The sequence below is a fragment of the Chiloscyllium punctatum genome, chromosome 18, assembly GCF_047496795.1.
Source record: "Chiloscyllium punctatum isolate Juve2018m chromosome 18, sChiPun1.3, whole genome shotgun sequence".
NCBI lineage: Eukaryota > Metazoa > Chordata > Chondrichthyes > Orectolobiformes > Hemiscylliidae > Chiloscyllium > Chiloscyllium punctatum.
The window spans coordinates 50453910-50481580 of record NC_092756.1 but is presented as its reverse complement, the minus strand read 5'-3'; the positions used below and the strand labels follow the sequence as shown (position 1 = coordinate 50481580).

Below are 27671 nucleotides of genomic sequence, written 5' to 3'. Positions count from 1 at the left end.
AATCGATGAGAATAAGCGACTCAATAAAGTTTAACAAGTTCCATGGTGCTTTTTAGAAATGCAGTTTCTCTTCACCTCAATCCAAAAGGCAGTTTCCGAACATAGTAACAGAAGTCAAAAGGTAATTACCTCACCCCACCCCGAAAGAGGTGCTAACTGCCCTTGATTGCTTTTTGTTCACGATGTGAAGAGGTCTCACGCCTGAGTCACGGTCACGTCTCTGGATTCGAACCCACGCCTCTGTCGAGACTGGAGCCTTAATGCAGCGCCTTAGACCGCTCTCCCACACTACCAACACGCCCACGACTCCATTTTCTTGCACTTCCAATTGTGTTCCTGCATAACAACAGATGTAAACTCACGTGAAAAGGGTTCCATTATCCCTCTCCGACTCGCACAGCTGCTGGGATGTGCCCGTCTACAATATCAATTTCTCAGCAGTTAACGATAGCCCATCAATCCAGACAAAAATCACTGGTAAACTGAGTCTATCTTCTCAGACTTCGATTCAGCTACAGATGTATCTGTGAGTGCGTGAGAATATATGATGGATTATGATTGGGTCAAATTACCATGAGCTACTTGACATTACTGCAATTTCGATTCTTGCTTTGCTCAATGATTTCACCCATTGCTCGAAACAGGACAACTTTCACGTTTACACGGAACATGAAACACACCGGACTACAGGGGAAATGCACAAAGCTGAGCAGGCCGTGTCCCAAATCATACCGTGCAGCATAGTTTCAGTCACTGTGTCTGTTTTGCAGAATAAGGTTCCCAAAGAATGTTCCACCCTAAAACCGGAGGTAGCATTACAATCCGAGAAGGACAGATTACATTGTGAGGAAGGTCTGACCTCGGGGCCGGTTCGAGATGCCACTTTCCTTGCCTTTTACCTAACCGTGCAATTTGCTGCAGATTGCACCTGGACATGAGCCTCATGGATACCAACTGAGTTGGAAACCTGTGTGGGAATCGATGAGAATAAGCGACTCAATAAAGTTTAACAAGTTCCATGGTGCTTTTTAGAAATGCAGTTTCTCTTCACCTCAATCCAAAAGGCAGTTTCCGAACATAGTAACAGAAGTCAAAAGGTAATTACCTCACCCCACCCCCACTCCGGAAGAGATGCTAACTGCCCTTGATTGCTTTTTGTTCACGATGTGAAGAGCTCTCACGCCTGAGTCACCGTCACGTCTCTGGTTGCTGAGTGAATCACAACGAAGGACTTTCTCCAGAGCTGCAACTGCCTCACTTCCCCACTCGCCCTCCCCGTTTACATTTTCTTGCTCGTCAGTGATTTAATGAAAACCAAATGGATGCGATGTCATTCTGTAGCCTCTCTGTCGATTCCTCCGTTTCCGTTCCAACCTGGCTTAGATCTCGGGGCGCACCTTAATACTAGCGACGCTATGAAAGCACAGGTCCAGAGGTTCCTCTGAGAGTGGAATTTCTTTCATTGCTGTTGCTGATTGAATGAGCCACTAACGTGCGAACTGCTCCAAAACATGATTCAGGACCTCTGGTGCCAATTCTCACACGTTGAATAACGACAGACACCTTCCAAATGAGGTCTTTCAGAGACGACTTTGGGATAGACAGACTAGTTGAGGAATCCGTGGTGCACTGTGACACCAGCACATCAGCTTCTTCCCTGTCTTTGAACCGGGCCGCCTGCGCAAGGAATGCGAATGCGGTAATGCTTTTCGTGGAAGGATCAGAAGGGGGTAACTACACTCTCAAACAGAATGGCATATGATCAGAACCAGGTTGGAGAAAAACTTTACAATGCTTTTGCACAGTAATTAAACGGAGCGGCATTGCATTGCACTACGAGCGACGATTTATTCGAGCAAACTCGAAGGCAGGTTTGCACATGGGAAAGCAAGCAAGAAAGCTCCGTTCTTGTCGATGTCAAAGGCTGCAGTTGAAGAGCAAAGCAGTTTCTGCCCAGTTTCGAACTGGGGACGTTTCGCGTGTAAGGCGAACGTGATGACCACTACACTACAGAAACAAGCCTCGGTCGTCCCCGCTGCAGCTCAGTGGCATCCAGCACTGAAAGTTGAAGCCATTCGACCTTTCACCTTTCTGTTTCCGTTAGCTCGTTGTTTAATGGGACTTGTTTAATTTTGGCTATGTGGTGAGCATGGACGAGATACACCGAAGTATCTGTTTCCACGCGGTGTACCCCAATAACGTTGTGTCGCTTACACCTGCTTTAAAGAATTACGTTTTTGCGGAGCTTACCGTCGCAGTCTGTGGCAAAATCTTTTCGTCTGTTCGACTGCTCACGGGAAAGGTAGCATTGTGAAACACTGCAGAAACGAACGACTTCCTTACTTTTGCTCCGACTGACCATACTCCGTGAAAATTTCCCAGATTCTCAGTTGAGGATTTTTGCAGCTGGAAGTTACCTCAGAAACCCTGTTAATTCGTAATGTATTGAGCGAATCGCAAAACAGAAAGCATTTAACACCGAACACAAACAAAACGGGAAAACCAAATGCATTTTCAGACACAGCGAGCATGAATGCTAAATGTGAGACAGTCAGGGGGCATGAGCCATAACGTAATCACACAACTAACAACAGGGCAATTCCAAACTACTCTTTCAAACATACTGGAGCCTGAGTGCACCACCACTTCCCAGACAATGCTGCAAAGAGACAAAAAAAGAACATAATAAGAATGGGCCATCAAAAGTGAATTTCACCAATCACAGTCTCGATTAGATTACCTTTCCCTTCCGATGACTCCAGAACTGAAATGATGGAAGTGGGAGAAATTCAATAACATATGACATCGAAATACATTGGAACGATTTTCTCATTGGCCAGAAAACCAAATAACGACGAGTCGAGTCACCGTAGGACTCTGTTTCGCAACAACGATGAAATAGCAGTCTCCATTCGGTTCCAGTAAAAGCTCAACTTGCCTGGAACAGAAAGCAAGAGTAGAGCCGCTGGCGATTTTCCGCGCGGGAGGCGAACACGAGCATGACAGCACAGACACTTTGGAAAATTCGGCACTGACCAACACCACAATCAATTCCCCGGGAAGCAAACTCATTTTGCTTCTGTTTTAAACAGAAATGCCGCAGGGGATCGAAACAGCATTTAAACTAGCTGCTCCGCAGAAATGGCAGCGGTGGGATTCGAACCCACGCCTCTGTCGAGACTGGAGCCTTAATCCAGCGCCTTAGACCGCTCGGCCACACTACCAACACGCCCACGGCTCCATTTTCTTGCACTTCCAATTGTGTTCCTGCATAACAACAGATGTAAACTCACGTGAAAAGGGTTCCATGATCCCTCTCCGACTCGCACAGCTGCTGGGATGTGCCCGTCTACAATATCAATTTCTCAGCAGTTAACGATAGCCCATCAATCCAGACAAAAATCACTGGTAAACTGAGTCTATCTTCTCAGACTTCGATTCAGCTACAGATGTATCTGTGAGTGCGTGAGAATATATGATCGGTTATGATTGGGTCAAATTACCATGAGCTACTTAACATTCCTGCAAATTCGATTCTTGCTTTGCTCAATGATTTCACCCATTGCTCGAAACAGGACAACTTTCACGTTTACACGGAACATGAAACACACCGGACTACAGGGGAAATGCACAAAGCTGAGCAGGCAGTGTCCCAAATCATACCGTGCAGCATAGTTTCAGTCACTGTGTCTGTTTTGCAGAATAAGGTTCCCAAAGAATGTTCCACCCTAAAACCGGAGGTAGCATTACAATCCGAGAAGGACAGATTACATTGTGAGGAAGGTCTGACCTCGGGGCCGGTTCGAGATGCCACTAAACTTGCCTTTTACCTAACCGTGCAATTTGCTGCAGATTGCAACTGGACATGAGCCTCATGGATACCAACTGAGTTGGAAACCTGTGTGGGAATCGATGAGAATAAGCGACTCAATAAAGTTTAACAAGTTCCATGGTGCTTTTTAGAAATGCAGTTTCTCTTCACCTCAATCCAAAAGGCAGTTTCCGAACATAGTAACAGAAGTCAAAAGGTAATTACCTCAGCCCACCCCCCACTCCGGAAGAGGTGCTAACTGCCCTTGATTGCTTTTTGTTCACGATGTGAAGAGCTCTCACGCCTGAGTCACCGTCACGTCTCTGGTTGCTGAGTGAATCACAACGAAGGACTTTCTCCAGAGCTGCAACTGCCTCACTTCCCCACTCGCCCTCCCCGTTTACATTTTCCTGCTCGTCAGTGATTTAATGAAAACCAAATGGATGCGATGTCATTCTGTAGCCTCTCTGTCGATTCCTCCGTTTCCGTTCCAACCTGGCTTAGATCTCGGGGCGCACCTTAATACTAGCGACGCTATGAAAGCACAGGTCCAGAGGTTCCTCTGAGAGTGGAATTTCTTTCATTGCTGTTGCTGATTGAATGAGCCACTAACGTGCGAACTGCTCCAAAACATGATTCAGGACCTCTGGTGCCAATTCTCACACGTTGAATAACGACAGACACCTTCCAAATGAGGTCTTTCAGAGACGACTTTGGGATAGACAGACTAGTTGAGGAATCCGTGGTGCACTGTGACACCAGCACATCAGCTTCTTCCCTGTCTTTGAACCGGGCCGCCTGCGCAAGGAATGCGAATGCGGTAATGCTTTTCGTGGAAGGATCAGAAGGGGGTAACTACACTCTCAAACAGAATGGCATATGATCAGAACCAGGTTGGAGAAAAACTTTACAATGCTTTTGCACAGTAATTAAACGGAGCGGCATTGCATTGCACTACGAGCGACGATTTATTCGAGCAAACTCGAAGGCAGGTTTGCACATGGGAAAGCAAGCAAGAAAGCTCCGTTCTTGTCGATGTCAAAGGCTGCAGTTGAAGAGCAAAGCAGTTTCTGCCCAGTTTCGAACTGGGGACGTTTCGCGTGTAAGGCGAACGTGATGACCACTACACTACAGAAACAAGCCGCGGTCTTCTTCGCTGCAGCTCAGTAGCATCCAGCACTGAAACTTGAAGCCTTTCGACCTTTCACCTTTCTGTTTCCGTTAGCTCGTTGTTTAATGGGACTTGTTTAATTTTGGCTATGTGGTGAGCATGGACGAGATACACCGAAGTATCTGTTTCCACGCGGTGTACCCCAATAACGTTGTGTCGCTTACACCTGCTTTAAAGAATTACGTTTTTGCGGAGCTTACCGTCGCAGTCTGTGGCAAAATCTTTTCGTCTGTTCGACTGCTCACGGGAAAGGTAGCATTGTGAAACACTGCAGAAACGAACGACTTCCTTACTTTTGCTCCGACTGACCATACTCCGTGAAAATTTCCCAGATTCTCAGTTGAGGATTTTTGCAGCTGGAAGTTACCTCAGAAACCCTGTTAATTCGTAATGTATTGAGCGAATCGCAAAACAGAAAGCATTTAACACCGAACACAAACAAAACGGGAAAACCAAATGCATTTTCAGACACAGCGAGCATGAATGCTAAATGTGAGACAGTCAGGGGGCATGAGCCATAACGTAATCACACAACTAACAACAGGGCAATTCCAAACTACTCTTTCAAACATACTGGAGCCTGAGTGCACCACCACTTCCCAGACAATGCTGCAAAGAGACAAAAAAAGAACATAATAAGAATGGGCCATAAAAAGTGAATTTCACCAATCACAGTCTCGATTAGATTACCTTTCCCTTCCGATGACTCCAGGACTGAAATGATGGAAGTGGGAGAAATTCAATAACATATGACATCGAAATACATTGGAACGATTTTCTCATTGGCCAGAAAACCAAATAACGACGAGTCGAGTCACCGTAGGACTCTGTTTCGCAACAACGATGAAATAGCAGTCTCCATTCGGTTCCAGTAAAAGCTCAACTTGCCTGGAACAGAAAGCAAGAGTAGAGCCGCTGGCGATTTTCCGCGCGGGAGGCGAACACGAGCATGACAGCACAGACACTTTGGAAAATTCGGCACTGACCAACACCACAATCAATTCCCCGGGAAGCAAACTCATTTTGCTTCTGTTTTAAACAGAAATGCCGCAGGGGATCGAAACAGCATTTAAACTAGCTGCTCCGCAGAAATGGCAGCGGTGGGATTCGAACCCACGCCTCTGTCGAGACTGGAGCCTTAATCCAGCGCCTCTCCCACACGACCAACACGCCCACGACTCCATTTACTTGCCCTTCCAATTGTGTTCCTGCATAACAACAGATGTAAACTCACGTGAAAAGGGTTCCATGATCCCTCTCCGACTCGCACAGCTGCTGGGATGTGCCCGTCTACAATATCAATTTCTCAGCAGTTAACGATAGCCCATCAATCCAGACAAAAATCACTGGTAAACTGAGTCTATCTTCTCAGACTTCGATTCAGCTACAGATGTATCTGTGAGTGCGTGAGAATATATGATCGATTATGATTGGGTCAAATTACCATGAGCTACTTGACATTACTGCAATTTCGATTCTTGCTTTGCTCAATGATTTCACCAATTGCTCGAAACAGGACAACTTTCACGTTTACACGGAACATGAAACACACCGGACTACAGGGGAAATGCACAAAGCTGAGCAGGCCGTGTCCCAAATCATACCGTGCAGCATAGTTTCAGTCACTGTGTCTGTTTTGCAGAATAAGGTTCCCAAAGAATGTTCCACCCTAAAACCGGAGGTAGCATTACAATCCGAGAAGGACAGATTACATTGTGAGGAAGGTCTGACCTCGGGGCCGGTTCGAGATGCCACTTTCCTTGCCTTTTACCTAACCGTGCAATTTGCTGCAGATTGCACCTGGACATGAGCCTCATGGATACCAACTGAGTTGGAAACCTGTGTGGGAATCGATGAGAATAAGCGACTCAATAAAGTTTAACAAGTTCCATGGTGCTTTTTAGAAATGCAGTTTCTCTTCACCTCAATCCAAAAGGCAGTTTCCGAACATAGTAACAGAAGTCAAAAGGTAATTACCTCACCCCACCCCCACTCCGGAAGAGGTGCTAACTGCCCTTGATTGCTTTTTGTTCACGATGTGAAGAGCTCTCACGCCTGAGTCACCGTCACGTCTCTGGTTGCTGAGTGAATCACAACGAAGGACTTTCTCCAGAGCTGCAACTGCCTCACTTCCCCACTCGCCCTCCCCGTTTACATTTTCCTGCTCGTCAGTGATTTAATGAAAACCAAATGGATGCGATGTCATTCTGTAGCCTCTCTGTCGATTCCTCCGTTTCCGTTCCAACCTGGCTTAGATCTCGGGGCGCACCTTAATACTAGCGACGCTATGAAAGCACAGGTCCAGAGGTTCCTCTGAGAGTGGAATTTCTTTCATTGCTGTTGCTGATTGAATGAGCCACTAACGTGCGAACTGCTCCAAAACATGATTCAGGACCTCTGGTGCCAATTCTCACACGTTGAATAACGACAGACACCTTCCAAATGAGGTCTTTCAGAGACGACTTTGGGATGCATTTGACAGACAGACTAGTTGAGGAATCCGTGGTGCACTGTGACACCAGCACATCAGCTTCTTCCCTGTCTTTGAACCGGGCCGCCTGCGCAAGGAATGCGAATGCGGTAATGCTTTTCGTGGAAGGATCAGAAGGGGGTAACTACACTCTCAAACAGAATGGCATATGATCAGAACCAGGTTGGAGAAAAACTTTACAATGCTTTTCCACAGTAATTAAACGGAGCGGTATTGCATTGCACTACGAGCGACGATTTATTCGAGCAAACTCGAAGGCAGGTTTGCACATGGGAAAGCAAGCAAGAAAGCTCCGTTCTTGTCGATGTCAAAGGCTGCAGTTGAAGAGCAAAGCAGTTTCTGCCCAGTTTCGAACTGGGGACGTTTCGCGTGTAAGGCGAACGTGATGACCACTACACTACAGAAACAAGCCTCGGTCGTCCCCGCTGCAGCTCAGTGGCATCCAGCACTGAAAGTTGAAGCCATTCGACCTTTCACCTTTCTGTTTCCGTTAGCTCGTTGTTTAATGGGACTTGTTTAATTTTGGCTATGTGGTGAGCATGGACGAGATACACCGAAGTATCTGTTTCCACGCGGTGTACCCCAATAACGTTGTGTCGCTTACACCTGCTTTAAAGAATTACGTTTTTGCGGAGCTTACCGTCGCAGTCTGTGGCAAAATCTTTTCGTCACTTCCTTACTTTTGCTCCGACTGACCATACTCCGTGAAAATTTCCCAGATTCTCAGTTGAGGATTTTTGCAGCTGGAAGTTACCTCAGAAACCCTGTTAATTCGTAATGTATTGAGCGAATCGCAAAACAGAAAGCATTTAACACCGAACACAAACAAAACGGGAAAACCAAATGCATTTTCAGACACAGCGAGCATGAATGCTAAATGTGAGACAGTCAGGGGGCATGAGCCATAACGTAATCACACAACTAACAACAGGGCAATTCCAAACTACTCTTTCAAACATACTGGAGCCTGAGTGCACCACCACTTCCCAGACAATGCTGCAAAGAGACAAAAAAAGAACATAATAAGAATGGGCCATCAAAAGTGAATTTCACCAATCACAGTCTCGATTAGATTACCTTTCCCTTCCGATGACTCCAGGACTGAAATGATGGAAGTGGGAGAAATTAAATAACATATGACATCGAAATACATTGGAACGATTTTCTCATTGGCCAGAAAACCAAATAACGACGAGTCGAGTCACCGTAGGACTCTGTTTCGCAACAACGATGAAATAGCAGTCTCCATTCGGTTCCAGTAAAAGCTCAACTTGCCTGGAACAGAAAGCAAGAGTAGAGCCGCTGGCGATTTTCCGCGCGGGAGGCGAACACGAGCATGACAGCACAGACACTTTGGAAAATTCGGCACTTACCAACACCACAATCAATTCCCCGGGAAGCAAACTCATTTTGCTTCTGTTTTAAACAGAAATGCCGCAGGGGATCTAAACAGCATTTAAACTAGCTGCTCCGCAGAAATGGCAGCGGTGGGATTCGAACCCACGCCTCTGTCGAGACTGGAGCCTTAATCCAGCGCCTTAGACCGCTCGGCCACACTACCAACACGGCCACAACTCCATTTTCTTGCACTTCCAATTGTGTTCCTGCATAACAACAGATGTAAACTCACGTGAAAAGGGTTCCATGATCCCTCTCCGACTCGCACAGCTGCTGGGATGTGCCCGTCTACAATATCAATTTCTCAGCAGTTAACGATAGCCCATCAATCCAGACAAAAATCACTGGTAAACTGAGTCTATCTTCTCAGACTTCGATTCAGCTACAGATGTATCTGTGAGTGCGTGAGAATATATGATCGGTTATGATTGGGTCAAATTACCATGAGCTACTTAACATTCCTGCAATTTCGATTCTTGCTTTGCTCAATGATTTCACCCATTGCTCGAAACAGGACAACTTTCACGTTTACACGGAACATGAAACACACCGGACTACAGGGGAAATGCACAAAGCTGAGCAGGCAGTGTCCCAAATCATACCGTGCAGCATAGTTTCAGTCACTGTGTCTGTTTTGCAGAATAAGGTTTCCAAAGAATGTTCCACCCTAAAACCGGAGGTAGCATTACAATCCGAGAAGGACAGATTACATTGTGAGGAAGGTCTGACCTCGGGGCCGGTTCGAGATGCCACTTTCCTTGCCTTTTACCTAACCGTGCAATTTGCTGCAGATTGCAACTGGACATGAGCCTCATGGATACCAACTGAGTTGGAAACCTGTGTGGGAATCGATGAGAATAAGCGACTCAATAAAGTTTAACAAGTTCCATGGTGCTTTTTAGAAATGCAGTTTCTCTTCACCTCAATCCAAAAGGCAGTTTCCGAACATAGTAACAGAAGTCAAAAGGTAATTACCTCACCCCACCCCCCACTCCGGAAGAGGTGCTAACTGCCCTTGATTGCTTTTTGTTCACGATGTGAAGAGCTCTCACGCCTGAGTCACCGTCACGTCTCTGGTTGCTGAGTGAATCACAACGAAGGACTTTCTCCAGAGCTGCAACTGCCTCACTTCCCCACTCGCCCTCCCCGTTTACATTTTCCTGCTCGTCAGTGATTTAATGAAAACCAAATGGATGCGATGTCATTCTGTAGCCTCTCTGTCGATTCCTCCGTTTCCGTTCCAACCTGGCTTAGATCTCGGGGCGCACCTTAATACGAGCGACGCTATGAAAGCACAGGTCCAGAGGTTCCTCTGAGAGTGGAATTTCTTTCATTGCTGTTGCTGATTGAATGAGCCACTAACGTGCGAACTGCTCCAAAACATGATTCAGGACCTCTGGTGCCAATTCTCACACGTTGAATAACGACAGACACCTTCCAAATGAGGTCTTTCAGAGACGACTTTGGGATGGACAGACTAGTTGAGGAATCCGTGGTGCACTGTGACACCAGCACATCAGCTTCTTCCCTGTCTTTGAACCGGGCCGCCTGCGCAAGGAATGCGAATGCGGTAATGCTTTTCGTGGAAGGATCAGAAGGGGGTAACTACACTCTCAAACAGAATGGCATATGATCAGAACCAGGTTGGAGAAAAACTTTACAATGCTTTTGCACAGTAATTAAACGGAGCGGCATTGCATTGCACTACGAGCGACGATTTATTCGAGCAAACTCGAAGGCAGGTTTGCACATGGGAAAGCAAGCAAGAAAGCTCCGTTCTTGTCGATGTCAAAGGCTGCAGTTGAAGAGCAAAGCAGTTTCTGCCCAGTTTCGAACTGGGGACCTTTCGCGTGTAAGGCGAACGTGATGACCACTACACTACAGAAACAAGCCTCGGTCGTCCCCGCTGCAGCTCAGTGGCATCCAGCACTGAAAGTTGAAGCCATTCGACCTTTCACCTTTCTGTTTCCGTTAGCTCGTTGTTTAATGGGACTTGTTTAATTTTGGCTATGTGGTGAGCATGGACGAGATACACCGAAGTATCTGTTTCCACGCGGTGTACCCCAATAACGTTGTGTCGCTTACACCTGCTTTAAAGAATTACGTTTTTGCGGAGCTTACCGTCGCAGTCTGTGGCAAAATCTTTTCGTCTGTTCGACTGCTCACGGGAAAGGTAGCATTGTGAAACACTGCAGAAACGAACGACTTCCTTACTTTTGCTCCGACTGACCATAATCCGTGAAAATTTCCCAGATTCTCAGTTGAGGATTTTTGCAGCTGGAAGTTACCTCAGAAACCCTGTTAATTCGTAATGTATTGAGCGAATCGCAAAACAGAAAGCATTTAACACCGAACACAAACAAAACGGGAAAACCAAATGCATTTTCAGACACAGCGAGCATGAATGCTAAATGTGAGACAGTCAGGGGGCATGAGCCATAACGTAATCACACAACTAACAACAGGGCAATTCCAAACTACTCTTTCAAACATACTGGAGCCTGAGTGCACCACCACTTCCCAGACAATGCTGCAAAGAGACAAAAAAAGAACATAATAAGAATGGGCCATAAAAAGTGAATTTCACCAATCACAGTCTCGATTAGATTACCTTTCCCTTCCGATGACTCCAGGACTGAAATGAAGGAAGTGGGAGAAATTCAATAACATATGACATCGAAATACATTGGAACGATTTTCTCATTGGCCAGAAAACCAAATAACGACGAGTCGAGTCACCGTAGGACTCTGTTTCGCAACAACGATGAAATAGCAGTCTCCATTCGGTTCCAGTAAAAGCTCAACTTGCCTGGAACAGAAAGCAAGAGTAGAGCCGCTGGCGATTTTCCGCGCGGGAGGCGAACACGAGCATGACAGCACAGACACTTTGGAAAATTCGGCACTTAACAACACCACAATCAGTTCCCCGGGAAGCAAACTCATTTTGCTTCTGTTTTAAACAGAAATGCCGCAGGGGATCGAAACAGCATTTAAACTAGCTGCTCCGCAGAAATGGCAGCGGTGGGATTCGAACCCACGCCTCTGTCGAGACTGGAGCCTTAATCCAGCGCCTAAGACCGCTCGGCCACACTACCAACACGCCCACGACTCCATTTGCTTGCACTTCCAATTGTGTTCCTGCATAACAACAGATGTAAACTCACGTGAAAAGGGTTCCATGATCCCTCTCCGACTCGCACAGCTGCTGGGATGTGCCCGTCTACAATATCAATTTCTCAGCAGTTAACGATAGCCCATCAATCCAGACAAAAATCACTGGTAAACTGAGTCTATCTTCTCAGACTTCGATTCAGCTACAGATGTATCTGTGAGTGCGTGAGAATATATGATCGATTATGATTGGGTCAAATTACCATGAGCTACTTGACATTACTGCAATTTCGATTCTTGCTTTGCTCAATGATTTCACCCATTGCTCGAAACAGGACAACTTTCACGTTTACACGGAACATGAAACACACCGGACTACAGGGGAAATGCACAAAGCTGAGCAGGCCGTGTCCCAAATCATACCGTGCAGCATAGTTTCAGTCACTGTGTCTGTTTTGCAGAATAAGGTTCCCAAAGAATGTTCCACCCTAAAACCGGAGGTAGCATTACAATCCGAGAAGGACAGATTACATTGTGAGGAAGGTCTGACCTCGGGGCCGGTTCGAGATGCCACTTTCCTTGCCTTTTACCTAACCGTGCAATTTGCTGCAGATTGCACCTGGACATGAGCCTCATGGATACCAACTGAGTTGGAAACCTGTGTGGGAATCGATGAGAAAAAGCGACTCAATAAAGTTTAACAAGTTCCATGGTGCTTTTTAGAAATGCAGTTTCTCTTCACCTCAATCCAAAAGGCAGTTTCCGAACATAGTAACAGAAGTCAAAAGGTAATTACCTCACCCCACCCCCACTCCGGAAGAGGTGCTAACTGCCCTTGATTGCTTTTTGTTCACGATGTGAAGAGCTCTCACGCCTGAGTCACCGTCACGTCTCTGGTTGCTGAGTGAATCACAACGAAGGACTTTCTCCAGAGCTGCAACTGCCTCACTTCCCCACTCGCCCTCCCCGTTTACATTTTCCTGCTCGTCAGTGATTTAATGAAAACCAAATGGATGCGATGTCATTCTGTAGCCTCTCTGTCGATTCCTCCGTTTCCGTTCCAACCTGGCTTAGATCTCGGGGCGCACCTTAATACTAGCGACGCTATGAAAGCACAGGTCCAGAGGTTCCTCTGAGAGTGGAATTTCTTTCATTGCTGTTGCTGATTGAATGAGCCACTAACGTGCGAACTGCTCCAAAACATGATTCAGGACCTCTGGTGCCAATTCTCACACGTTGAATAACGACAGACACCTTCCAAATGAGGTCTTTCAGAGACGACTTTGGGAAACATTTGACAGACAGACTAGTTGAGGAATCCGTGGTGCACTGTGACACCAGCACATCAGCTTCTTCCCTGTCTTTGAACCGGGCCGCCTGCGCAAGGAATGCGAATGCGGTAATGCTTTTCGTGGAAGGATCAGAAGGGGGTAACTACACTCTCAAACAGAATGGCATATGATCAGAACCAGGTTGGAGAAAAACTTTACAATGCTTTTGCACAGTAATTAAACGGAGCGGTATTGCATTGCACTACGAGCGACGATTTATTCGAGCAAACTCGAAGGCAGGTTTGCACATGGGAAAGCAAGCAAGAAAGCTCCGTTCTTGTCGATGTCAAAGGCTGCAGTTGAAGAGCAAAGCAGTTTCTGCCCAGTTTCGAACTGGGGACTTTTCGCGTGTAAGGCGAACGTGATGACCACTACACTACAGAAACAAGCCTCGGTCGTCCCCGCTGCAGCTCAGTGGCATCCAGCACTGAAAGTTGAAGCCATTCGACCTTTCACCTTTCTGTTTCCGTTAGCTCGTTGTTTAATGGGACTTGTTTAATTTTGGCTATGTGGTGAGCATGGACGAGATACACCAAAGTATCTGTTTCCACGCGGTGTACCCCAATAACGTTGTGTCGCTTACACCTGCTTTAAAGAATTACGTTTTTGCGGAGCTTACCGTCGCAGTCTGTGGCAAAATCTTTTCGTCTGTTCGACTGCTCACGGGAAAGGTAGCATTGTGAAACACTGCAGAAACGAACGACTTCCTTACTTTTGCTCCGACTGACCATACTCCGTGAAAATTTCCCAGATTCTCAGTTGAGGATTTTTGCAGCTGGAAGTTACCTCAGAAACCCTGTTAATTCGTAATGTATTGAGCGAATCGCAAAACAGAAAGCATTTAACACCGAACACAAACAAAACGGGAAAACCAAATGCATTTTCAGACACAGCGAGCATGAATGCTAAATGTGAGACAGTCAGGGGGCATGAGCCATAACGTAATCACACAACTAACAACAGGGCAATTCCAAACTACTCTTTCAAACATACTGGAGCCTGAGTGCACCACCACTTCCCAGACAATGCTGCAAAGAGACAAAAAAAGAACATAATAAGAATGGGCCATAAAAAGTGAATTTCACCAATCACAGTCTCGATTAGATTACCTTTCCCTTCCGATGACTCCAGGACTGAAATGATGGAAGTGGGAGAAATTCAATAACATATGACATCGAAATACATTGGAACGATTTTCTCATTGGCCAGAAAACCAAATAACGACGAGTCGAGTCACCGTAGGACTCTGTTTCGCAACAACGATGAAATAGCAGTCTCCATTCGGTTCCAGTAAAAGATCAACTTGCCTGGAACAGAAAGCAAGAGTAGAGCCGCTGGCGATTTTCCGCGCGGGAGGCGAACACGAGCATGACAGCACAGACACTTTGGAAAATTCGGCACTTAACAACACCACAATCAGTTCCCCGGGAAGCAAACTCATTTTGCTTCTGTTTTAAACAGAAATGCCGCAGGGGATCGAAACAGCATTTAAACTAGCTGCTCCGCAGAAATGGCAGCGGTGGGATTCGAACCCACGCCTCTGTCGAGACTGGAGCCTTAATCCAGCGCCTAAGACCGCTCGGCCACACTACCAACACGCCCACGACTCCCTTTGCTTGCACTTCCAATTGTGTTCCTGCATAACAACAGATGTAAACTCACGTGAAAAGGGTTCCATGATCCCTCTCCGACTCGCACAGCTGCTGGGATGTGCCCGTCTACAATATCAATTTCTCAGCAGTTAACGATAGCCCATCAATCCAGACAAAAATCACTGGTAAACTGAGTCTATCTTCTCAGACTTCGATTCAGCTACAGATGTATCTGTGAGTGCGTGAGAATATATGATCGATTATGATTGGGTCAAATTACCATGAGCTACTTGACATTACTGCAATTTCGATTCTTGCTTTGCTCAATGATTTCACCCATTGCTCGAAACAGGACAACTTTCACGTTTACACGGAACATGAAACACACCGGACTACAGGGGAAATGCACAAAGCTGAGCAGGCCGTGTCCCAAATCATACCGTGCAGCATAGTTTCAGTCACTGTGTCTGTTTTGCAGAATAAGGTTCCCAAAGAATGTTCCACCCTAAAACCGGAGGTAGCATTACAATCCGAGAAGGACAGATTACATTGTGAGGAAGGTCTGACCTCGGGGCCGGTTCGAGATGCCACTTTCCTTGCCTTTTACCTAACCGTGCAATTTGCTGCAGATTGCACCTGGACATGAGCCTCATGGATACCAACTGAGTTGGAAACCTGTGTGGGAATCGATGAGAAAAAGCGACTCAATAAAGTTTAACAAGTTCCATGGTGCTTTTTAGAAATGCAGTTTCTCTTCACCTCAATCCAAAAGGCAGTTTCCGAACATAGTAACAGAAGTCAAAAGGTAATTACCTCACCCCACCCCCACTCCGGAAGAGGTGCTAACTGCCCTTGATTGCTTTTTGTTCACGATGTGAAGAGCTCTCACGCCTGAGTCACCGTCACGTCTCTGGTTGCTGAGTGAATCACAACGAAGGACTTTCTCCAGAGCTGCAACTGCCTCACTTCCCCACTCGCCCTCCCCGTTTACATTTTCCTGCTCGTCAGTGATTTAATGAAAACCAAATGGATGCGATGTCATTCTGTAGCCTCTCTGTCGATTCCTCCGTTTCCGTTCCAACCTGGCTTAGATCTCGGGGCGCACCTTAATACTAGCGACGCTATGAAAGCACAGGTCCAGAGGTTCCTCTGAGAGTGGAATTTCTTTCATTGCTGTTGCTGATTGAATGAGCCACTAAAGTGCGAACTGCTCCAAAACATGATTCAGGACCTCTGGTGCCAATTCTCACACGTTGAATAACGACAGACACCTTCCAAATGAGGTCTTTCAGAGACGACTTTGGGATACATTTGACAGACAGACTAGTTGAGGAATCCGTGGTGCACTGTGACACCAGCACATCAGCTTCTTCCCTGTCTTTGAACCGGGCCGCCTGCGCAAGGAATGCGAATGCGGTAATGCTTTTCGTGGAAGGATCAGAAGGGGGTAACTACACTCTCAAACAGAATGGCATATGATCAGAACCAGTGAATTTCACCAATCAAAGTCTCGATTAGATTACCTTTCCCTTCCGATGACTCCAGGACTGAAATGATGGAAGTGGGAGAAATTCAATAACATATGACATCGAAATACATTGGAACGATTTTCTCATTGGCCAGAAAACCAAATAACGACGAGTCGAGTCACCGTAGGACTCTGTTTCGCAACAACGATGAAATAGCAGTCTCCATTCGGTTCCAGTAAAAGCTCAACTTGCCTGGAACAGAAAGCAAGAGTAGAGCCGCTGGCGATTTTCCGCGCGGGAGGCGAACACGAGCATGACAGCACAGACACTTTGGAAAATTCGGCACTTAACAACACCACAATCAGTTCCCCGGGAAGCAAACTCATTTTGCTTCTGTTTTAAACAGAAATGCCGCAGGGGATCGAAACAGCATTTAAACTAGCTGCTCCGCAGAAATGGCAGCGGTGGGATTCGAACCCACGCCTCTGTCGAGACTGGAGCCTTAATCCAGCGCCTAAGACCGCTCGGCCACACTACCAACACGCCCACGACTCCATTTGCTTGCACTTCCAATTGTGTTCCTGCATAACAACAGATGTAAACTCACGTGAAAAGGGTTCCATGATCCCTCTCCGACTCGCACAGCTGCTGGGATGTGCCCGTCTACAATATCAATTTCTCAGCAGTTAACGATAGCCCATCAATCCAGACAAAAATCACTGGTAAACTGAGCCTATCTTCTCAGACTTCGATTCAGCTACAGATGTATCTGTGAGTGCGTGAGAATATATGATCGATTATGATTGGGTCAAATTACCATGAGCTACTTGACATTACTGCAATTTCGATTCTTGCTTTGCTCAATGATTTCACCCATTGCTCGAAACAGGACAACTTTCACGTTTACACGGAACATGAAACACACCGGACTACAGGGGAAATGCACAAAGCTGAGCAGGCCGTGTCCCAAATCATACCGTGCAGCATAGTTTCAGTCACTGTGTCTGTTTTGCAGAATAAGGTTCCCAAAGAATGTTCCACCCTAAAACCGGAGGTAGCATTACAATCCGAGAAGGACAGATTACATTGTGAGGAAGGTCTGACCTCGGGGCCGGTTCGAGATGCCACTTTCCTTGCCTTTTTCCAAACCGTGCAATTTGCTGCAGATTGCACCTGGACATGAGCCTCATGGATACCAACTGAGTTGGAAACCTGTGTGGGAATCGATGAGAATAAGCGACTCAATAAAGTTTAACAAGTTCCATGGTGCTTTTTAGAAATGCAGTTTCTCTTCACCTCAATCCAAAAGGCAGTTTCCGAACATAGTAACAGAAGTCAAAAGGTAATTACCTCACCCCACCCCCACTCCGGAAGAGGTGCTAACTGCCCTTGATTGCTTTTTGTTCACGATGTGAAGAGCTCTCACGCCTGAGTCACCGTCACGTCTCTGGTTGCTGAGTGAATCACAACGAAGGACTTTCTCCAGAGCTGCAACTGCCTCACTTCCCCACTCGCCCTCCCCGTTTACATTTTCCTGCTCGTCAGTGATTTAATGAAAACCAAATGGATGCGATGTCATTCTGTAGCCTCTCTGTCGATTCCTCCGTTTCCGTTCCAACCTGGCTTAGATCTCGGGGCGCACCTTAATACTAGCGACGCTATGAAAGCACAGGTCCAGAGGTTCCTCTGAGAGTGGAATTTCTTTCATTGCTGTTGCTGATTGAATGAGCCACTAACGTGCGAACTGCTCCAAAACATGATTCAGGACCTCTGGTGCCAATTCTCACACGTTGAATAACGACAGACACCTTCCAAATGAGGTCTTTCAGAGACGACTTTGGGATACATTTGACAGACAGACTAGTTGAGGAATCCGTGGTGCACTGTGACACCAGCACATCAGCTTCTTCCCTGTCTTTGAACCGGGCCGCCTGCGCAAGGAATGCGAATGCGGTAATGCTTTTCGTGGAAGGATCAGAAGGGGGTAACTACACTCTCAAACAGAATGGCATATGATCAGAACCAGGTTGGAGAAAAACTTTACAATGCTTTTGCACAGTAATTAAACGGAGCGGTATTGCATTGCACTACGAGCGACGATTTATTCGAGCAAACTCGAAGGCAGGTTTGCACATGGGAAAGCAAGCAAGAAAGCTCCGTTCTTGTCGATGTCAAAGGCTGCAGTTGAAGAGCAAAGCAGTTTCTGCCCAGTTTCGAACTGGGGACCTTTCGCGTGTAAGGCGAACGTGATGACCACTACACTACAGAAACAAGCCTCGGTCGTCCCCGCTGCAGCTCAGTGGCATCCAGCACTGAAAGTTGAAGCCATTCGACCTTTCACCTTTCTGTTTCCGTTAGCTCGTTGTTTAATGGGACTTGTTTAATTTTGGCTATGTGGTGAGCATGGACGAGATACACCGAAGTATCTGTTTCCACGCGGTGTACCCCAATAACGTTGTGTCGCTTACACCTGCTTTAAAGAATTACGTTTTTGCGGAGCTTACCGTCGCAGTCTGTGGCAAAATCTTTTCGTCTGTTCGACTGCTCACGGGAAAGGTAGCATTGTGAAACACTGCAGAAACGAACGACTTCCTTACTTTTGCTCCGACTGACCATACTCCGTGAAAATTTCCCAGATTCTCAGTTGAGGATTTTTGCAGCTGGAAGTTACCTCAGAAACCCTGTTAATTCGTAATGTATTGAGCGAATCGCAAAACAGAAAGCATTTAACACCGAACACAAACAAAACGGGAAAACCAAATGCATTTTCAGACACAGCGAGCATGAATGCTAAATGTGAGACAGTCAGGGGGCATGAGCCATAACGTAATCACACAACTAACAACAGGGCAATTCCAAACTACTCTTTCAAACATACTGGAGCCTGAGTGCACCACCACTTCCCAGACAATGCTGCAAAGAGACAAAAAAAGAACATAATAAGAATGGGCCATAAAAAGTGAATTTCACCAATCACAGTCTCGATTAGATTACCTTTCCCTTCCGATGACTCCAGGACTGAAATGATGGAAGTGGGAGAAATTCAATAACATATGACATCGAAATACATTGGAACGATTTTCTCATTGGCCAGAAAACCAAATAACGACGAGTCGAGTCACCGTAGGACTCTGTTTCGCAACAACGATGAAATAGCAGTCTCCATTCGGTTCCAGTAAAAGATCAACTTGCCTGGAACAGAAAGCAAGAGTAGAGCCGCTGGCGATTTTCCGCGCGGGAGGCGAACACGAGCATGACAGCACAGACACTTTGGAAAATTCGGCACTTAACAACACCACAATCAGTTCCCCGGGAAGCAAACTCATTTTGCTTCAAACAGAAATGCCGCAGGGGATCGAAACAGCATTTAAACTAGCTGCTCCGCTGAAATGGCAGCGGTGGGATTCGAACCCACGCCTCTGTCGAGGCTGGAGCCTTAATCCAGCGCCTTAGACCGCTCTCCCACACTACCAACACGCCCACGACTCCATTTTCTTGCACTTCCAATTGTGTTCCTGCATAACAACAGATGTAAACTCACGTGAAAAGGGTTCCATGATCCCTCTCCGACTCGCACAGCTGCTGGGATGTGCCCGTCTACAATATCAATTTCTCAGCAGTTAACGATAGCCCATCAATCCAGACAAAAATCACTGGTAAACTGAGTCTATCTTCTCAGACTTCGATTCAGCTACAGATGTATCTGTGAGTGCGTGAGAATATATGATCGATTATGATTGGGTCAAATTACCATGAGCTACTTGACATTACTGCAATTTCGATTCTTGCTTTGCTCAATGATTTCACCCATTGCTCGAAACAGGACAACTTTCACGTTTACACGGAACATGAAACACACCGATCTACAGGGGAAATGCACAAAGCTGAGCAGGCCGTGTCCCAAATCATACCGTGCAGCATAGTTTCAGTCACTGTGTCTGTTTTGCAGAATAAGGTTCCCAAAGAATGTTCCACCCTAAAACCGGAGGTAGCATTACAATCCGAGAAGGACAGATTACATTGTGAGGAAGGTCTGACCTCGGGGCCGGTTCGAGATGCCACTTTCCTTGCCTTTTACCTAACCGTGCAATTTGCTGCAGATTGCATCTGGACATGAGCCTCATGGATACCAACTGAGTTGGAAACCTGTGTGGGAATCGATGAGAATAAGCGACTCAATAAAGTTTAACAAGTTCCATGGTGCTTTTTAGAAATGCAGTTTCTCTTCACCTCAATCCAAAAGGCAGTTTCCGAACATAGTAACAGAAGTCAAAAGGTAATTACCTCACCCCACCCCCACTCCGGAAGAGATGCTAACTGCCCTTGATTGCTTTTTGTTCACGATGTGAAGAGCTCTCACGCCTGAGTCACCGTCACGTCTCTGGTTGCTGAGTGAATCACAACGAAGGACTTTCTCCAGAGCTGCAACTGCCTCACTTCCCCACTCGCCCTCCCCGTTTACATTTTCCTGCTCGTCAGTGATTTAATGAAAACCAAATGGATGCGATGTCATTCTGTAGCCTCTCTGTCGATTCCTCCGTTTCCGTTCCAACCTGGCTTAGATCTCGGGGCGCACCTTAATACTAGCGACGCTATGAAAGCACAGGTCCAGAGGTTCCTCTGAGAGTGGAATTTCTTTCATTGCTGTTGCTGATTGAATGAGCCACTAACGTGCGAACTGCTCCAAAACATGATTCCGGACCTCTGGTGCCAATTCTCACACGTTGAATAACGACAGACACCTTCCAAATGAGGTCTTTCAGAGACGACTTTGGGATACATTTGACAGACAGACTAGTTGAGGAATCCGTGGTGCACTGTGACACCAGCACATCAGCTTCTTCCCTGTCTTTGAACCGGGCCGCCTGCGCAAGGAATGCGAATGCGGTAATGCTTTTCGTGGAAGGATCAGAAGGGGGTAACTACACTCTCAAACAGAATGGCATATGATCAGAACCAGGTTGGAGAAAAACTTTACAATGCTTTTGCACAGTAATTAAACGGAGCGGTATTGCATTGCACTACGAGCGACGATTTATTCGAGCAAACTCGAAGGCAGGTTTGCACATGGGAAAGCAAGCAAGAAAGCTCCGTTCTTGTCGATGTCAAAGGCTGCAGTTGAAGAGCAAAGCAGTTTCTGCCCAGTTTCGAACTGGGGACCTTTCGCGTGTAAGGCGAACGTGATGACCACTACACTACAGAAACAAGCCTCGGTCGTCCCCGCTGCAGCTCAGTGGCATCCAGCACTGAAAGTTGAAGCCATTCGACCTTTCACCTTTCTGTTTCCGTTAGCTCGTTGTTTAATGGGACTTGTTTAATTTTGGCTATGTGGTGAGCATGGACGAGATACACCGAAGTATCTGTTTCCACGCGGTGTACCCCAATAACGTTGTGTCGCTTACACCTGCTTTAAAGAATTACGTTTTTGCGGAGCTTACCGTCGCAGTCTGTGGCAAAATCTTTTCGTCTGTTCGACTGCTCACGGGAAAGGTAGCATTGTGAAACACTGCAGAAACGAACGACTTCCTTACTTTTGCTCCGACTGACCATACTCCGTGAAAATTTCCCAGATTCTCAGTTGAGGATTTTTGCAGCTGGAAGTTACCTCAGAAACCCTGTTAATTCGTAATGTATTGAGCGAATCGCAAAACAGAAAGCATTTAACACCGAACACAAACAAAACGGGAAAACCAAATGCATTTTCAGACACAGCGAGCATGAATGCTAAATGTGAGACAGTCAGGGGGCATGAGCCATAACGTAATCACACAACTAACAACAGGGCAATTCCAAACTACTCTTTCAAACATACTGGAGCCTGAGTGCACCACCACTTCCCAGACAATGCTGCAAAGAGACAAAAAAAGAACATAATAAGAATGGGCCATAAAAAGTGAATTTCACCAATCACAGTCTCGATTAGATTACCTTTCCCTTCCGATGACTCCAGGACTGAAATGATGGAAGTGGGAGAAATTCAATAACATATGACATCGAAATACATTGGAACGATTTTCTCATTGGCCAGAAAACCAAATAACGACGAGTCGAGTCACCGTAGGACTCTGTTTCGCAACAACGATGAAATAGCAGTCTCCATTCGGTTCCAGTAAAAGCTCAACTTGCCTGGAACAGAAAGCAAGAGTAGAGCCGCTGGCGATTTTCCGCGCGGGAGGCGAACACGAGCATGACAGCACAGACACTTTGGAAAATTCGGCACTTACCAACACCACAATCAATTCCCCGGGAAGCAAACTCATTTCGCTTCAAACAGAAATGCCGCAGGGGATCGAAACAGCATTTAAACTAGCTGCTCCGCTGAAATGGCAGCGGTGGGATTCGAACCCACGCCTCTGTCGAGACTGGAGCCTTAATCCAGCGCCTTAGACCGCTCTCCCACACTACCAACACGCCCACGACTCCATTTTCTTGCACTTCCAATTGTGTTCCTGCATAACAACAGATGTAAACTCACGTGAAAAGGGTTCCATGATCCCTCTCCGACTCGCACAGCTGCTGGGATGTGCCCGTCTACAATATCAATTTCTCAGCAGTTAACGATAGCCCATCAATCCAGACAAAAATCACTGGTAAACTGAGTCTATCTTCTCAGACTTCGATTCAGCTACAGATGTATCTGTGAGTGCGTGAGAATATATGATCGATTATGATTGGGTCAAATTACCATGAGCTACTTGACATTACTGCAATTTCGATTCTTGCTTTGCTCAATGATTTCACCCATTGCTCGAAACAGGACAACTTTCACGTTTACACGGAACATGAAACACACCGATCTACAGGGGAAATGCACAAAGCTGAGCAGGCCGTGTCCCAAATCATACCGTGCAGCATAGTTTCAGTCACTGTGTCTGTTTTGCAGAATAAGGTTCCCAAAGAATGTTCCACCCTAAAACCGGAGGTAGCATTACAAACCGAGAAGGACAGATTACATTGTGAGGAAGGTCTGACCTCGGGGCCGGTTCGAGATGCCACTTTCCTTGCCTTTTACCTAACCGTGCAATTTGCTGCAGATTGCACCTGGACATGAGCCTCATGGATACCAACTGAGTTGGAAACCTGTGTGGGAATCGATGAGAATAAGCGACTCAATAAAGTTTAACAAGTTCCATGGTGCTTTTTAGAAATGCAGTTTCTCTTCACCTCAATCCAAAAGGCAGTTTCCGAACATAGTAACAGAAGTCAAAAGGTAATTACCTCACCCCACCCCCACTCCGGAAGAGATGCTAACTGCCCTTGATTGCTTTTTGTTCACGATGTGAAGAGCTCTCACGCCTGAGTCACCGTCACGTCTCTGGTTGCTGAGTGAATCACAACGAAGGACTTTCTCCAGAGCTGCAACTGCCTCACTTCCCCACTCGCCCTCCCCGTTTACATTTTCCTGCTCGTCAGTGATTTAATGAAAACCAAATGGATGCGATGTCATTCTGTAGCCTCTCTGTCGATTCCTCCGTTTCCGTTCCAACCTGGCTTAGATCTCGGGGCGCACCTTAATACTAGCGACGCTATGAAAGCACAGGTCCAGAGGTTCCTCTGAGAGTGGAATTTCTTTCATTGCTGTTGCTGATTGAATGAGCCACTAACGTGCGAACTGCTCCAAAACATGATTCCGGACCTCTGGTGCCAATTCTCACACGTTGAATAACGACAGACACCTTCCAAATGAGGTCTTTCAGAGACGACTTTGGGATACATTTGACAGACAGACTAGTTGAGGAATCCGTGGTGCACTGTGACACCAGCACATCAGCTTCTTCCCTGTCTTTGAACCGGGCCGCCTGCGCAAGGAATGCGAATGCGGTAATGCTTTTCGTGGAAGGATCAGAAGGGGGTAACTACACTCTCAAACAGAATGGCATATGATCAGAACCAGGTTGGAGAAAAACTTTACAATGCTTTTGCACAGTAATTAAACGGAGCGGTATTGCATTGCACTACGAGCGACGATTTATTCGAGCAAACTCGAAGGCAGGTTTGCACATGGGAAAGCAAGCAAGAAAGCTCCGTTCTTGTCGATGTCAAAGGCTGCAGTTGAAGAGCAAAGCAGTTTCTGCCCAGTTTCGAACTGGGGACCTTTCGCGTGTAAGGCGAACGTGATGACCACTACACTACAGAAACAAGCCTCGGTCGTCCCCGCTGCAGCTCAGTGGCATCCAGCACTGAAAGTTGAAGCCATTCGACCTTTCACCTTTCTGTTTCCGTTAGCTCGTTGTTTAATGGGACTTGTTTAATTTTGGCTATGTGGTGAGCATGGACGAGATACACCGAAGTATCTGTTTCCACGCGGTGTACCCCAATAACGTTGTGTCGCTTACACCTGCTTTAAAGAATTACGTTTTTGCGGAGCTTACCGTCGCAGTCTGTGGCAAAATCTTTTCGTCTGTTCGACTGCTCACAGGAAAGGTAGCATTGTGAAACACTGCAGAAACGAACGACTTCCTTACTTTTGCTCCGACTGACCATACTCCGTGAAAATTTCCCAGATTCTCAGTTGAGGATTTTTGCAGCTGGAAGTTACCTCAGAAACCCTGTTAATTCGTAATGTATTGAGCGAATCGCAAAACAGAAAGCATTTAACACCGAACACAAACAAAACGGGAAAACCAAATGCATTTTCAGACACAGCGAGCATGAATGCTAAATGTGAGACAGTCAGGGGGCATGAGCCATAACGTAATCACACAACTAACAACAGGGCAATTCCAAACTACTCTTTCAAACATATTGGAGCCTGAGTGCACCACCACTTCCCAGACAATGCTGCAAAGAGACAAAAAAAGAACATAATAAGAATGGGCCATAAAAAGTGAATTTCACCAATCACAGTCTCGATTAGATTACCTTTCCCTTCCGATGACTCCAGGACTGAAATGATGGAAGTGGGAGAAATTCAAGAACATATGACATCGAAATACATTGGAACGATTTTCTCATTGGACAGAAAACCAAATAACGACGAGTCGAGTCACCGTACGACTCTGTTTCGCAACAACGATGAAATAGCAGTCTCCATTCGGTTCCAGTAAAAGCTCAACTTGCCTGGAACAGAAAGCATGAGTAGAGCCGCTGGCGATTTTCCGCGTGGGAGGCGAACACGAGCATGACAGCACAGACACTTTGGAAAATTCGGCACTTACCAACACCACAATCAATTCCCCGGGAAGCAAACTCATTTTGCTTCAAACAGAAATGCCGCAGGGGATCGAAACAGCATTTAAACTAGCTGCTCCGCTGAAATGGCAGCGGTGGGATTCGAACCCACGCTTCTGTCGAGGCTGGAGCCTTAATCCAGCGCCTTAGACCGCTCTCCCACACTACCAACACGCCCACGACTCCATTTTCTTGCACTTCCAATTGTGTTCCTGCATAACAACAGATGTAAACTCACGTGAAAAGGGTTCCATGATCCCTCTCCGACTCGCACAGCTGCTGGGATGTGCCCGTCTACAATATCAATTTCTCAGCAGTTAACGATAGCCCATCAATCCAGACAAAAATCACTGGTAAACTGAGTCTATCTTCTCAGACTTCGATTCAGCTACAGATGTATCTGTGAGTGCGTGAGAATATATGATCGATTATGATTGGGTCAAATTACCATGAGCTACTTGACATTACTGCAATTTCGATTCTTGCTTTGCTCAATGATTTCACCCATTGCTCGAAACAGGACAACTTTCACGTTTACACGGAACATGAAGCACACCGGACTACAGGGGAAATGCACAAAGCTGAGCAGGTCGTGTCCCAAATCATACCGTGCAGCATAGTTTCAGTCACTGTGTCTGTTTTGCAGAATAAGGTTCCCAAAGAATGTTCCACCCTAAAACCGGAGGTAGCATTACAATCCGAGAAGGACAGATTACATTGTGAGGAAGGTCTGACCTCGGGGCCGGTTCGAGATGCCACTTTCCTTGCCTTTTACCTAACCGTGCAATTTGCTGCAGATTGCACCTGGACATGAGCCTCATGGATACCAACTGAGTTGGAAACCTGTGTGGGAATCGATGAGAATAAGCGACTCAATAAAGTTTAACAAGTTCCATGGTGCTTTTTAGAAATGCAGTTTCTCTTCACCTCAATCCAAAAGGCAGTTTCCGAACATAGTAACAGAAGTCAAAAGGTAATTACCTCACCCCACCCCCACTCCGGAAGAGGTGCTAACTGCCCTTGATTGCTTTTTGTTCACGATGTGAAGAGGTCTCACGCCTGAGTCACCGTCACGTCTCTGGTTGCTGAGTGAATCACAACGAAGGACTTTCTCCAGAGCTGCAACTGCCTCACTTCCCCACTCGCCCTCCCCGTTTACATTTTCCTGCTCGTCAGTGATTTAATGAAAACCAAATGGATGCGATGTCATTCTGTAGCCTCTCTGTCGATTCCTCCGTTTCCGTTCCAACCTGGCTTAGATCTCGGGGCGCACCTTAATACTAGCGACGCTATGAAAGCACAGGTCCAGAGGTTCCTCTGAGAGTGGAATTTCTTTCATTGCTGTTGCTGATTGAATGAGCCACTAACGTGCGAACTGCTCCAAAACATGATTCAGGACCTCTGGTGCCAATTCTCACACGTTGAATAACGACAGACACCTTCCAAATGAGGTCTTTCAGAGACGACTTTGGGATACATTTGACAGACAGACTAGTTGAGGAATCCGTGGTGCACTGTGACACCAGCACATCAGCTTCTTCCCTGTCTTTGAACCGGGCCGCCTGCGCAAGGAATGCGAATGCGGTAATGCTTTTCGTGGAAGGATCAGAAGGGGGTAACTACACTCTCAAACAGAATGGCATATGATCAGAACCAGGTTGGAGAAAAACTTTACAATGCTTTTGCACAGTAATTAAACGGAGCGGCATTGCATTGCACTACGAGCGACGATTTATTCGAGCAAACTCGAAGGCAGGTTTGCACATGGGAAAGCAAGCAAGAAAGCTCCGTTCTTGTCGATGTCAAAGGCTGCAGTTGAAGAGCAAAGCAGTTTCTGCCCAGTTTCGAACTGGGGACCTTTCGCGTGTAAGGCGAACGTGATGACCACTACACTACAGAAACAAGCCTCGGTCGTCCCCGCTGCAGCTCAGTGGCATCCAGCACTGAAAGTTGAAGCCATTCGACCTTTCACCTTTCTGTTTCCGTTAGCTCGTTGTTTAATGGGACTTGTTTAATTTTGGCTATGTGGTGAGCATGGACGAGATACACCGAAGTATCTGTTTCCACGCGGTGTACCCCAATAACGTTGTGTCGCTTACACCTGCTTTAAAGAATTACGTTTTTGC

The 27671-nt window shown here is 46.5% G+C and overlaps 14 non-coding genes across 14 annotated transcripts; all 14 read right to left on the bottom strand.

Annotated features, from left to right (window-relative positions):
- Positions 1–1944: 1944 nt before the first annotated feature.
- Positions 1945–2017, bottom strand: trnav-uac (transfer RNA valine (anticodon UAC)). Its single transcript has one exon. It is a non-coding gene; the product is annotated as a tRNA-Val (tRNA).
- Positions 2018–3142: 1125 nt separating this feature from the next.
- trnal-aag (transfer RNA leucine (anticodon AAG)) lies at positions 3143–3224 on the bottom strand. The gene has a single exon. It is a non-coding gene; the product is annotated as a tRNA-Leu (tRNA).
- A 1652-nt stretch (positions 3225–4876) lies between these two features.
- trnav-uac (transfer RNA valine (anticodon UAC)) lies at positions 4877–4949 on the bottom strand. The gene has a single exon. It is a non-coding gene; the product is annotated as a tRNA-Val (tRNA).
- Positions 4950–7807: 2858 nt separating this feature from the next.
- On the bottom strand, positions 7808–7880 carry trnav-uac (transfer RNA valine (anticodon UAC)). The gene has a single exon. It is a non-coding gene; the product is annotated as a tRNA-Val (tRNA).
- A 1072-nt stretch (positions 7881–8952) lies between these two features.
- Positions 8953–9034, bottom strand: trnal-aag (transfer RNA leucine (anticodon AAG)). Its single transcript has one exon. It is a non-coding gene; the product is annotated as a tRNA-Leu (tRNA).
- Positions 9035–10686: 1652 nt separating this feature from the next.
- Positions 10687–10759, bottom strand: trnav-uac (transfer RNA valine (anticodon UAC)). The gene has a single exon. It is a non-coding gene; the product is annotated as a tRNA-Val (tRNA).
- Positions 10760–11884: 1125 nt separating this feature from the next.
- trnal-aag (transfer RNA leucine (anticodon AAG)) lies at positions 11885–11966 on the bottom strand. The gene has a single exon. It is a non-coding gene; the product is annotated as a tRNA-Leu (tRNA).
- A 1660-nt stretch (positions 11967–13626) lies between these two features.
- On the bottom strand, positions 13627–13699 carry trnav-uac (transfer RNA valine (anticodon UAC)). The gene has a single exon. It is a non-coding gene; the product is annotated as a tRNA-Val (tRNA).
- A 1125-nt stretch (positions 13700–14824) lies between these two features.
- On the bottom strand, positions 14825–14906 carry trnal-aag (transfer RNA leucine (anticodon AAG)). The gene has a single exon. It is a non-coding gene; the product is annotated as a tRNA-Leu (tRNA).
- Positions 14907–16830: 1924 nt separating this feature from the next.
- Positions 16831–16912, bottom strand: trnal-aag (transfer RNA leucine (anticodon AAG)). The gene has a single exon. It is a non-coding gene; the product is annotated as a tRNA-Leu (tRNA).
- A 1660-nt stretch (positions 16913–18572) lies between these two features.
- trnav-uac (transfer RNA valine (anticodon UAC)) lies at positions 18573–18645 on the bottom strand. Its single transcript has one exon. It is a non-coding gene; the product is annotated as a tRNA-Val (tRNA).
- A 2861-nt stretch (positions 18646–21506) lies between these two features.
- On the bottom strand, positions 21507–21579 carry trnav-uac (transfer RNA valine (anticodon UAC)). Its single transcript has one exon. It is a non-coding gene; the product is annotated as a tRNA-Val (tRNA).
- Positions 21580–24440: 2861 nt separating this feature from the next.
- Positions 24441–24513, bottom strand: trnav-uac (transfer RNA valine (anticodon UAC)). The gene has a single exon. It is a non-coding gene; the product is annotated as a tRNA-Val (tRNA).
- Positions 24514–27374: 2861 nt separating this feature from the next.
- On the bottom strand, positions 27375–27447 carry trnav-uac (transfer RNA valine (anticodon UAC)). The gene has a single exon. It is a non-coding gene; the product is annotated as a tRNA-Val (tRNA).
- Between the last annotated feature and the right edge of the window lie 224 nt (positions 27448–27671).